Raw genomic sequence first — 10610 nt, 5'->3', positions numbered from 1 at the left:
CGATTTCTGCAACATTGGTCTCAAGTATTTAAGATATCAATTTTTGGATAAAAGTTCTTTACCAACCAATATCCCAATACACAAGGTAATCAATTCAACTTGATGGAAAGAATGTTGCCAAAACCAATATCTTTCACAACACGTTGTTGTGTTATGGATAACTTCTCTAAATATGTCAAGATAATACCTATTGAACATTTTGCTTTGATTCTCTTGCCATCATATGCAAAATTTTGTTGTTGTGTTTTTACCTCCTTCATTCTCTTAGTTATTACATCCCATTCTTCAGACTTCTTTTCCTTTTTTTAACAGTAGGGATCTCAATTGTGGAAATCACAACTTCCCTTGTTATGTTAACTTTATGTCAAGAGAATACCTATTGAACGTTTTGCTTTGATTCTTTTGCCATCATGTTCAAAATATTGTTGTTGTGTTTTTACTTCCTTTATTCTTTTAATTATTACATCCCATTCTTCAGGCTTTTTTTTGTAAGACCCGGTCTTAATTAACTAAAGTTTTATAAAATTTTGCATTTATATATATAATGCAAATACACACCCATACATAAAATTCAAGTTTCATAAAACTTCATAAGTAATTCAAAAACATTTCAACTTGTTAAAGTAGTTTGATAGCATAAACGATTAAACAAAATGCGAGAAAGCTGATCTTTGAGCGTGTTTGGTTCTTCGTTATGCTTGAACATCATCCGCGACTTCGTGAATACCACCTAAATGTCATAAAATCATCAAATATATTAGTTATATGATGTTTGTAATGTAGCTAACAAGCCCATACACTCAAAAACAACAAATAACAATTTTCTATATAACCCGCCGTAAGCTACGGCTGACTACCGTAGCTTATAGCCAACATAACACAAAAGAGGCAGAAAGCCTCTTCCGTAGCCTACGACAGGTAGCCATAGGTTACGACTCCGTCTGCTGCATTTTATTCCAGTTTTCCCTTTTATATGAAAATCCCCATATCTTCTTGAATACTTATCCGTTTTGCACGAAACTTGTTCCTAATTGACCGTAAAACATTTACCCACATTCTTAACTTGTAAACCCATAACCCGGATTTAAATTTATGTTTTATGCTATCGGTTCACAATTTGTATGTTCAATTATTTGACCCGTTTTCATGTTTAAGCATTTGAGCTTATGAAATTCACAATCTTCCAATTATGACCCGTTACCGGGTATACTAAGCTTGCGTTTTACGCTCCTGTTACCCGGTTTGCGTCCGCACTATTTTGACCCGTTTGGTTAACTTTAACCAAACGTAAATTTTACTTTGGTTTAACTAGAGGAATTCACATCCTCCATATTTTGACCCATTCCTTGGGTTCTCCATTTTTGTCCGCGTTCTCGTTACTCGGTTTACGCTATTGACCTGATTACTTTGTTCGCGTGAAATGCATCACTTATAAACAAACCAACCTATCACTATTCTTTATTTTGACCTGTTTGGTTGTTCGTATGAAATCTATCACTTATGAACAAATAATACTATCACCATTCTTTATTTTGACCCGTTTAGTTGTTCGTGTGAAATCCATCACTTATAAACAGACCGAACTATCACTATTCTTTATTTTGACCCGTTTGGTTGTTTGTGTGAAATCCATCACTTATAAACAAACCAAATTTATTATTATCCTCATTTGTCCATTCGGTTCATTCGTATGAAGTCCATCACTTATGAATGAACCAAATGTTATATATATCACTTCCTCATTCATCATATACTAATAACAAAATATTTAACGAAATATTACGAAGCATAAAATCACGTACCTTATAGGTTTTCCTTCAACCGTGCATTTGTTCCGGCTTAACTCCCCGATGCTTCACTTGTGTTGCCTAGAATGCACAAGCCAATGTCATTAGAACCCCTCGGCCCATGACTAAGGCATGTAAATTTGGCAAACACACTACTTCGTGTTCCTATCAACATTTTCCTTTCATTAATTAAAATTGGCAATTCATTTAGGCATTTTGTCAAGCACCTTATGTGCACACATTTTAGCTAGCTATTTTAGTTCAATTAAACCTTGGCTAACCAAGAATCTTGACCTAACAAGTTCAATTATTCATCATAATTCATATCTACATGAAATTTAAACAAACTCATGTCTTTATATTCATTATTTACACAAGAACATGGGGCTTTCCATATTAAAATCAAAACCCACTTCTTCATACTAAACATTATAATTTCAACACATAATTTTTTATAAATTCTTCAACTATTTTCAGTTAGGATTATGATCCTACACTTAGGTTACACCTTCCTTAGGTCACAACATAAATCAATTGTTCAAGAACTTCAATCATCCAAATTTCACCCGACATCAAGTATCACCAAAACAGAAATTACAACTTACCTTGTGTAGACAAGTATGGACGATTAATATTCTTGATTCATGCACGAATTTTAGACCGAATTAGCCTTTCAATTTTTTGATTTAGAGCTTTGAGAAGGTTTTTCCCTTCTCCCTTCTGCCCAGGTCGACCAAAACACACATCAGTGTGTGTTTTTGGGTTTGTTTCACATTATTAAGACCTTGGTTTCATAATTGAAAATTTTGGTCCCCCAAGGTTAGCCATTGCCCATACTAATCATGTTACTAACTAGATTAGTTTTTCTTTAGCTATTATGTTATAATCCATTCTCATATATATATATATATATATATATATATATATATATATATATATATATATATATATATATATATATATGGGGCATGATTTAGGGAAAACACCTAAAAGTGTGAAAACGGTGAGAACGCCCCTCATCCGTTGGGTCGAAACAATCTATGGACTAGATTGACGCGGGCGCGGTGACGTTTTCGTAAATAACATCAACTTTATTACTTGGAATGTGCTTCATTTAGGGTAAAAGGGTCTTTTTACTGCTCTAATTCAAACGCCAAACTAATGAGCCAACCCCATTCAAAACGACTAAAATGCCATGAATACAAAACTCCAAACCTTAATGATAAAACGCGTTGCAAATTTAGCAAATAGATGGAACAAACAGTAACTGAAAGATAGTTATTAACATTTATTACCAAAAATTCACTCCTAAACTACGCGCCAAAAACATCATTATGTAAACGACGTTACATCGCTTCCATCATCACTTCCATTGATCATACTAAAAACGTCATCTTTAACCAAAACGCCAAATTTAAAAAAAAAACCCCTGAAAGGAAGAAAAATGGCAACCATCGTTTCATGGAGTTACACCCTCAGAATCAGAAGATTCGTGATCCGTTTTGACAACAGAAGAAGAGAAGAAGAGTGTTTGTTAAAACAATCAAAGCCATATTGAACAAGGAAGAAAAAGTACAGAGGGGGATCCTAGCACTTGGCGTCCCTCTTGATAACCATTGTGATAAAACACATACGGTTATAGCACTTGGCGTCCCTCTTAATAACCATTGTGATAAAACACGTACGGTTATAAGGAGATTAACTAGAAAATTTGGAACAAATAAGGCAAATGCAAAAATGGACCCAGTCATCAGATCATGGAGTTTTGATGAAGACACAGACATGGTCACCATGCTTGAAAACATCATGACCAAGCAGGGTCTTGGGTTCCTAGAGGAGTTACACAACGCAACATGTTTGAACACAAACATGAACATAAAAGTGGCGTTGTTGCACGACATGTTCAAATGGAGGCTTCAACAGCTTCAAGAACAAGAGGACAATGAAAGTGAAAGTGATAACTTGGATGAGAAACTGGAAGAAGAATCCGAAGAAGAAGACGAGGTGAGTGATGGATACTTCTCAGACAAAGTCCATTTTGACGAGGAGTTTTAATTTTTTTTTTCTTTTCTTCTTTTTTTCTTTTCTGTGTTTACTATGTACTTTTCAAATAATAAAATACTATATTTCTCTCATTAGTTTAAAATGCCAAAATGCTACAAACGCCAGACACCAAAAGTTAATTAGTGTATTTTATCATCTTTAACTACAAAACGCCATTAAATACAAAACACCAAACTTGAAAGATGTGACGTGTTACAACCTTAACAGATAAAGTTGAACAAACAGTAACTGAAACGACGGATACTTTATTACTAACATTTATTATAATAAAATCTCGCCTAAACTGCGCGCCAAAAACACCTTATAAAAACAAACATCTCAGCACCTTCCATTGATCAGACCCAAAAACAAACGCCATGTTTAGGGCTGTAAACGAACCGAACGAACACGAACAAGGCCTTGTTCGTGTTCGTTCGTTAAGGAAATAAATGTGTTCACGAATGGTTCATGAACACTTACCGAACGATATTTTATGTTCGTGTTCGTTCATTAAGGAAATGAGCGTGTTCGCGAACGATTCATGAAGACAAACGAACACAAATAAATTTGGCAAACGCGACGAAGGATAAAGATAGATGGCCCAGAGAGTAGCACTCGAACTTAAATCCCCTATTGTGGAACGGATGTCGATTGTATTCGTGGATGTAAATAATGAGAAATGAAAGGGAAATGATGCATAAACAAGGTGAAAGTGGGTTTCCTAGTTTAATTGTTAGGGAAATAAAATAAATAAAAGTTTAATAATTTAAAAAGTACAAATAAAATATAAGAAAGTAAAAAGATCTTAAATTAAAACACAAACATACGAACATAAACGAACGCAAATCAATGAATGTTCACGAACACCTTGCCAAACGTTCACGAACACAATCGAACGAACGAGACCTCTGTTCATGTTCGTTCATTTAACTAATCGAACGAAATTTCTTGTTCATGTTCGTTCATTTATTAAACGAACGAACATAAACGAACTTCCCACCAAACAGTTCACGAACTATTCGCTGAACGTTCGGTTCGTTTACAGCCCTAGCCATGTTTCCTAAATACCACTCACTTTAAATGCCAAAAAAGTTTAAAAAAATCATAGATGGCAAACGTCGTTTCTTGGATATTCAGTATTGTCTGCATGAAATTTCAGTGAATGGATTCTTAGGTGAGGGAGGTAACTAAATAAGATTTTGCTGAATGAGATGGACAAATCTTTAAGAAAAAGAACTGGTGACAGTGATATGTCATTTTGTGTGCTTTGTTGCTGAAGAAGGTTTGGATGAGAAAAAGAGACCGATCCCAGTGTAAATACTATTTTGGAATCCATTATTAAATGATGAAGAGTGGGCTGAATATGAAGATAATGGCCAAAGAACAACCAAGCGAAAAAGCCCACTCACAATCACACCAAGAAAATAGCATCCACACATACGGCATCGATCTATGTCTGTAACACCCGTCTCATTTAATTAGGATTTTTTAAAGTAAAGTACACATTTTTAAAAGCAAATACTTCATTTCTTAAAATTAGACAAAACGGAAGTATTCAAAATAACAGGATTCGAGTTAACTACTAACTAGTTTCAACATCCCAAAATGACAAGTTAAGTGTTTACAACATAGTCATTATATTCAACAAACTTAATTAGGCACGGAAGCTTCAAAAGTTGTGTTCGGTTCTTGAAATCTTGCTTGATTGCCATCCAGGGTGAGACCAACATCACCTAGTGTCAAAACCATGTTAAATGTTAGTTTTGACATCGTTAAACTAAGCATAAACAAGTTCTAGAATCAAACTATCAAAAATAAAATAAAATTTCAGAATTTAATCTGTCGCGTGTCGCGCCAGACCTTCCCATTTCTTCGCGTGTCGCGAGGACTCTCGCGTGTCACACCAGATCCGATGGATCCTGTCGCGTGGCGCGGGGGACTCAGTTTTCCAGCAGGTGCAGGTTTGAGACCTGCAATTCCTGCCCAGCTCCGAATTTCGCAATACGAACTTTAAATGCTCATAACTTTTGATCCGTAGGTCCGTTTTAGGCGATTCTTTTTCCTATGCATATGTAATTTAATTACCGACGCGTCTATTACATTTATTTTACCAAAATTCGAGTCTACGGGCCGAATGTCTAAAATCACAATTTTGCTTAATCGACCCACGTAGTCAATACCAATTCTACTATCAATGCTAATGTAACTTCATGGCGCATTTACCCAATATCCGGGGCTTACGATCATCGGCACTTCATTACCAAATCTATGGTTTCATGCTCTTATGATCCGTCATCGCCAAATACTAACCAAAACCAAATCTTTACTACTTAACACACATTTATTTGACCCGTTTGGCTCATTTATGGAATCCTCCATTTCTAATGACTACCAAACGTTTCTCCAAGCTAATTTATTTCGTTCAGTTAAGTGATGATCACCATCACCTCAACTAACACAATCCCTTATACTAGAACACAACATTCAAATATCTAAATATCAAATTTATATGATGTAACGGGACATGTTGCATACCTTCAAAGCACACCCTTCAAACGTGCGTCACCACCGGCTTGTCCGCTCGACGCTCCGGTTTCCTTTCCTGTATAGTTCAATCACGACACATTTAGAACTCTTTGATTTACATATAACGCATAGTTTATCAACTAGTACAAGCATACGTTTTTGTTCATATTTCAATATTTAGCCTTCTCTTAGGCATTTTTACAAACACTTTAAGGGCAGAATTTTACACCATTTATAATCAAGTTCATGGCTTTTTATTTAGTCAATGTTAACATCAACTAAGCATGTTCATATCAATTTTCACATTATCGACATCTGAATTTACTTCCTAGAACTCAAATTACACTAGAACAACAATCAAATTCTAGTGTTTAACATGTTCCTACAAAACCCACTAATCACCTACAATGGTAATTATGAATCTCACAAATATTAGGCACAATTTCAATAGGAAATTGACTAGGGTTTATCCCTAGACACTACTTCATTCCTATTTCACCAAAATTCGAATTTCAAGTATTGATTCAGAATTTTAATTGGAACCATTCTACAAAATTTCACATACCTTATGATCCCTTTACTAAGGAGATCACCAATCTATGCTTGGATTTTGTTTTGGAATCGATTTGTGCCTTCAATTTGTGGATTTGGTGTGAACTAGGTTTTTGGAGAAGTCTGGTCACCCCCTCTGTGTTCTAGTCGATCCACACACCAGTGTGTGTGTTGGATTTTTCTTTTATTTGTTTTTAATAAAACTTGTTTCACATTTTGCACTTTTAACCCTCCTACTTTCAAGAGGTTTTTATTTTGGGTGTTTCTAACACTCTAATTTATTATCACTAAACTCTTATCTAACTAGGTTAGTTTTATCACTAGTTAATTTATCTCGTTTAATATCAATGTTGGATTTATAATAAAAGGATTTATATTTTAGGGGTGTTACAAAGTCTCCAAAATCCACAAAACCACTTCAATAACAAACAACAATAGATCACATCAAAAACCAAAACGCCATATTTTACTGATTGATCAGCTTCGTCTAGAGCCGGGCGTTTCAGCTTTGTAGGGAAATCGGCATCTATCTTAGGTATTCAAAGGTTCAAGGCACAAAAACTTCAAGAAGAAGAGACTGATGACAGTGAAGATTTGGATGAGAAATTGGATTAGCATTTTTTATTTTTATTTTCTTTTCTATTTTTTTGGGTCATTTTATGTGGTTCGTTATCTAATTTTCCACTTATAAAATACATTATTTCTGTAAATTGCTTATAAAAAGCCAAGATGCCACAAACACCTAACGTCAAACCTATAATAAAATTACTTTAAAAAATTATTATTAAAAAACTCCAAAAATTTACTGAAATATATAAAATAATGTGCAAGAGAATAGAACAATGTGCCATCTTTATCTAAACGCCACTAAATAAAAAACGCCAAAACCTAAAAGATGGAACGTGTTATTGTCTTAACAGATAAAGCTCAACAAACAGTAACTACAAACAATAACTGAAAACGACGGAAACTTTATTACTAACATTTATTATATTAAAACCACGCCATGGCAACTGAATTTTTTTATATTTTCAAAACGCCATAATGACATGTGGCAAGTAGTTATTTTAATGAAAAGGGCAAAAAGGTAATTTGATATTTATTATATTTATGGTATATATTATTATAACTAACACATGATGAATTTAAGGAAACCAAATATCACACTGAAATCGAATTAACAATTATATTAGGATCAATTCATTATTTATCATTCAAGTTGCAATTCTTCTACTTCTTCTTCTAAAGTGGTTCGCTGGAAAAACAATGGCGCCACAGTGTGTTTTATCACTAAAACACACTGCTATAAACACAACTACGTAGCAGTCAGTAACTGGCTCATCACGTTGTGTTTTATCAGTCAGTAACTGCTTCGTCATTGTGTTTTATCACTAAAACACACTACTATGAACATACCTAGTATCCAACATCAAGTGCAGTAAAACACAGTACCAAGATCAAACTTTAAAAAAACACGATGTCTTCAACAAAACATACTGAATACATGTATATGCATGATCTAATCACAATGTAGCTTTAATACATCAATTTTTAACGCAATGTTGGACCGTTCCGGTGACCTTAAATGTCAGTAAAGGTAGTTCATCTTAGTTTACAGAGGCGGAATCAAAGTAAACCAAGTCAAAAACAGCTTGTTCCTTTCAATCTTTCTTTCTATTACTGATTGTGAGCTTTTACAATGATTTTAACAGAAATTCGGCAGCACCTTCGCTCACACATACATACACGCATCCGTTCTGTCCGTTTGAAATGATCTCCTATTTATAGATCCAAGCCCTTCCATTTGAACATGACATGTCTTGTTCAAACGGACACTCCTCAAACGACCAGACATGTTCAAGCGGTCAACACTAGTTCAAACGGTCAGGGTGTCTTTCAAACGGGCTGCTCTCCTAAAACCTATACAAACCCTAATCTAATCACTATTGTTCACTCGTTAAACCTATCTAGACATAAGACTCGATAAGACATAGTCAACAGACACTCAGTGCACCAACAAACTCTCCCTTGGATGTTGACGAAGTCTTTGGCTCCGAGTCTTTAGTCTTGGTCTTTTCTCCAACTTTCTGTCTTTTCATCATAAGCACTCTATCTTCACAGGCTTCAGAATCATTACCTGACTCTAACTTCCATCTTCCCTTCAATTGTTGATCCAGACTCCCCCTTTCACAGACTCCCCCTCTCGATATGCTAGAATCTGAGAAATCTGGTTCAAGCTTTGACACTTAGCTTCCGTTGGGAATAATGAAGTCCAAAAACCTGTTACTCAACCAATAACATTACGATTTTATCTTTTCAATAATAAATCACAAACTCAATCAGCTTAAGAAATCCACTCAAGTACTCAGGTCCAAGTTAATGACCCTGATTACTCAATTAATCTACCAAGTTCAACTTAATGACCTTGGTTGATCATTGACGAATCAAACTGATTAAAAAAACTTTTTCAAACATTAAAAAAAAATGTAACAAGCATCAACTTAATGAACTTGTTTTATCTTTTGAAAACATCTCAATTCCTGACAAAGTAAGCTCTCCTCATTCTTCAGCTCAGAACTTTCCTGCAACTGCTTCAATCTTTGAGAATCCAACTGTAACACCCCCAAAATACCACCTAGGGAATGTCCCTGTTAGGCGTGCGACATACCAATAACGAGCCACTAATTACATTGAACGCGCACAAGTTTCAAAATAAAATCCTTGATTATTAGTAAAATACCATCAACAAGTCTAAGTGAAAACCAAAGTATTCAGCGAAAGCAAAATTTAAACAGTTTCAAAACCCAAGTATTGTATCAAGAAATCAATAACATAAATCCATCCAGTCGACCCATGACCACTCCAGCTACTCCAGACAGCAAGCCCCAATGCAGAATATCAAACGACCTACAAGCATGCAAACAAGTGTGTCAGACAACGCTGGTGAGTTCAAAGTTTTGTTACCGAGTTCAGTTTACCAGATACATGTATAAAACAGTTTAACAATTTGATTTGATTTGATGTTGTTATTACTCGATTACCGTATGTGGTGACTAGATGTGAATGCCCAACCTCAATGCCTCCATTTAGGCATTGGTCATGAGGTCAAGGTATCAAACAACCTTGAATAGATGTAAGGGGTCTTATATGTACACGATGAGAATGCCCAACCCCAATGCCTCTAACTAGGCATTGGTCATGAAGTCCAGGTAATTAGTTCACGCCCGTCCTTTCGGCCCGGTGTGAGGGTGCCAAACCTAATAGCGCTATCAACTAAATACCTCGTTGCTTCTTCAGCAACACGGTAGATGTACGGGGTCTTACATGATTTATACTGTGTTCAATAACCAACATCCCAATTAAACAGTTTACCCAATATTCCCTTCAGAAACGTTTACCAGTTGTCCCAAACCACCGGGACGCATGCTTAGAAAAGTGCAGTGAACTCACCTTTGGTTTGCTCGGTAAGATTAATTACTCGTCTATCAGTTGAACACCCCAAACCCTAGTATGGTTCCAATGATAGTCAGTTTCGTTTACATAGAATTCACTTATATATTTTCCACGTGTGATAGGCAAATATGGCACACATTATCATACAAGTTATAACGAGAAATCACGCATCACACTAGTTACAACATTCATTGAGGAATCAATTTCATTCTCATTGATTCGCTTTCATCACATGTACATTTACCATAC

The 10610-nt window shown here is 35.3% G+C and overlaps 1 long non-coding RNA gene across 1 annotated transcript; it reads right to left on the bottom strand.

The window, feature by feature from the left end:
- Positions 1 to 646: 646 nt before the first annotated feature.
- LOC118481988 lies at positions 647 to 2521 on the bottom strand. Its single transcript, XR_004866577.1, has 3 exons — positions 2393 to 2521; positions 1803 to 1868; positions 647 to 730 (listed from the first exon to the last, which is right to left on the bottom strand). It is a non-coding gene; the product is annotated as an uncharacterized LOC118481988 (long non-coding RNA).
- Between the last annotated feature and the right edge of the window lie 8089 nt (positions 2522 to 10610).

The sequence above is a fragment of the Helianthus annuus genome, chromosome 9 (genome assembly GCF_002127325.2).
Source record: "Helianthus annuus cultivar XRQ/B chromosome 9, HanXRQr2.0-SUNRISE, whole genome shotgun sequence".
NCBI classification, from domain to species: domain Eukaryota; kingdom Viridiplantae; phylum Streptophyta; class Magnoliopsida; order Asterales; family Asteraceae; genus Helianthus; species Helianthus annuus.
This window is presented reverse-complemented; position numbering and strand designations above follow the sequence as displayed.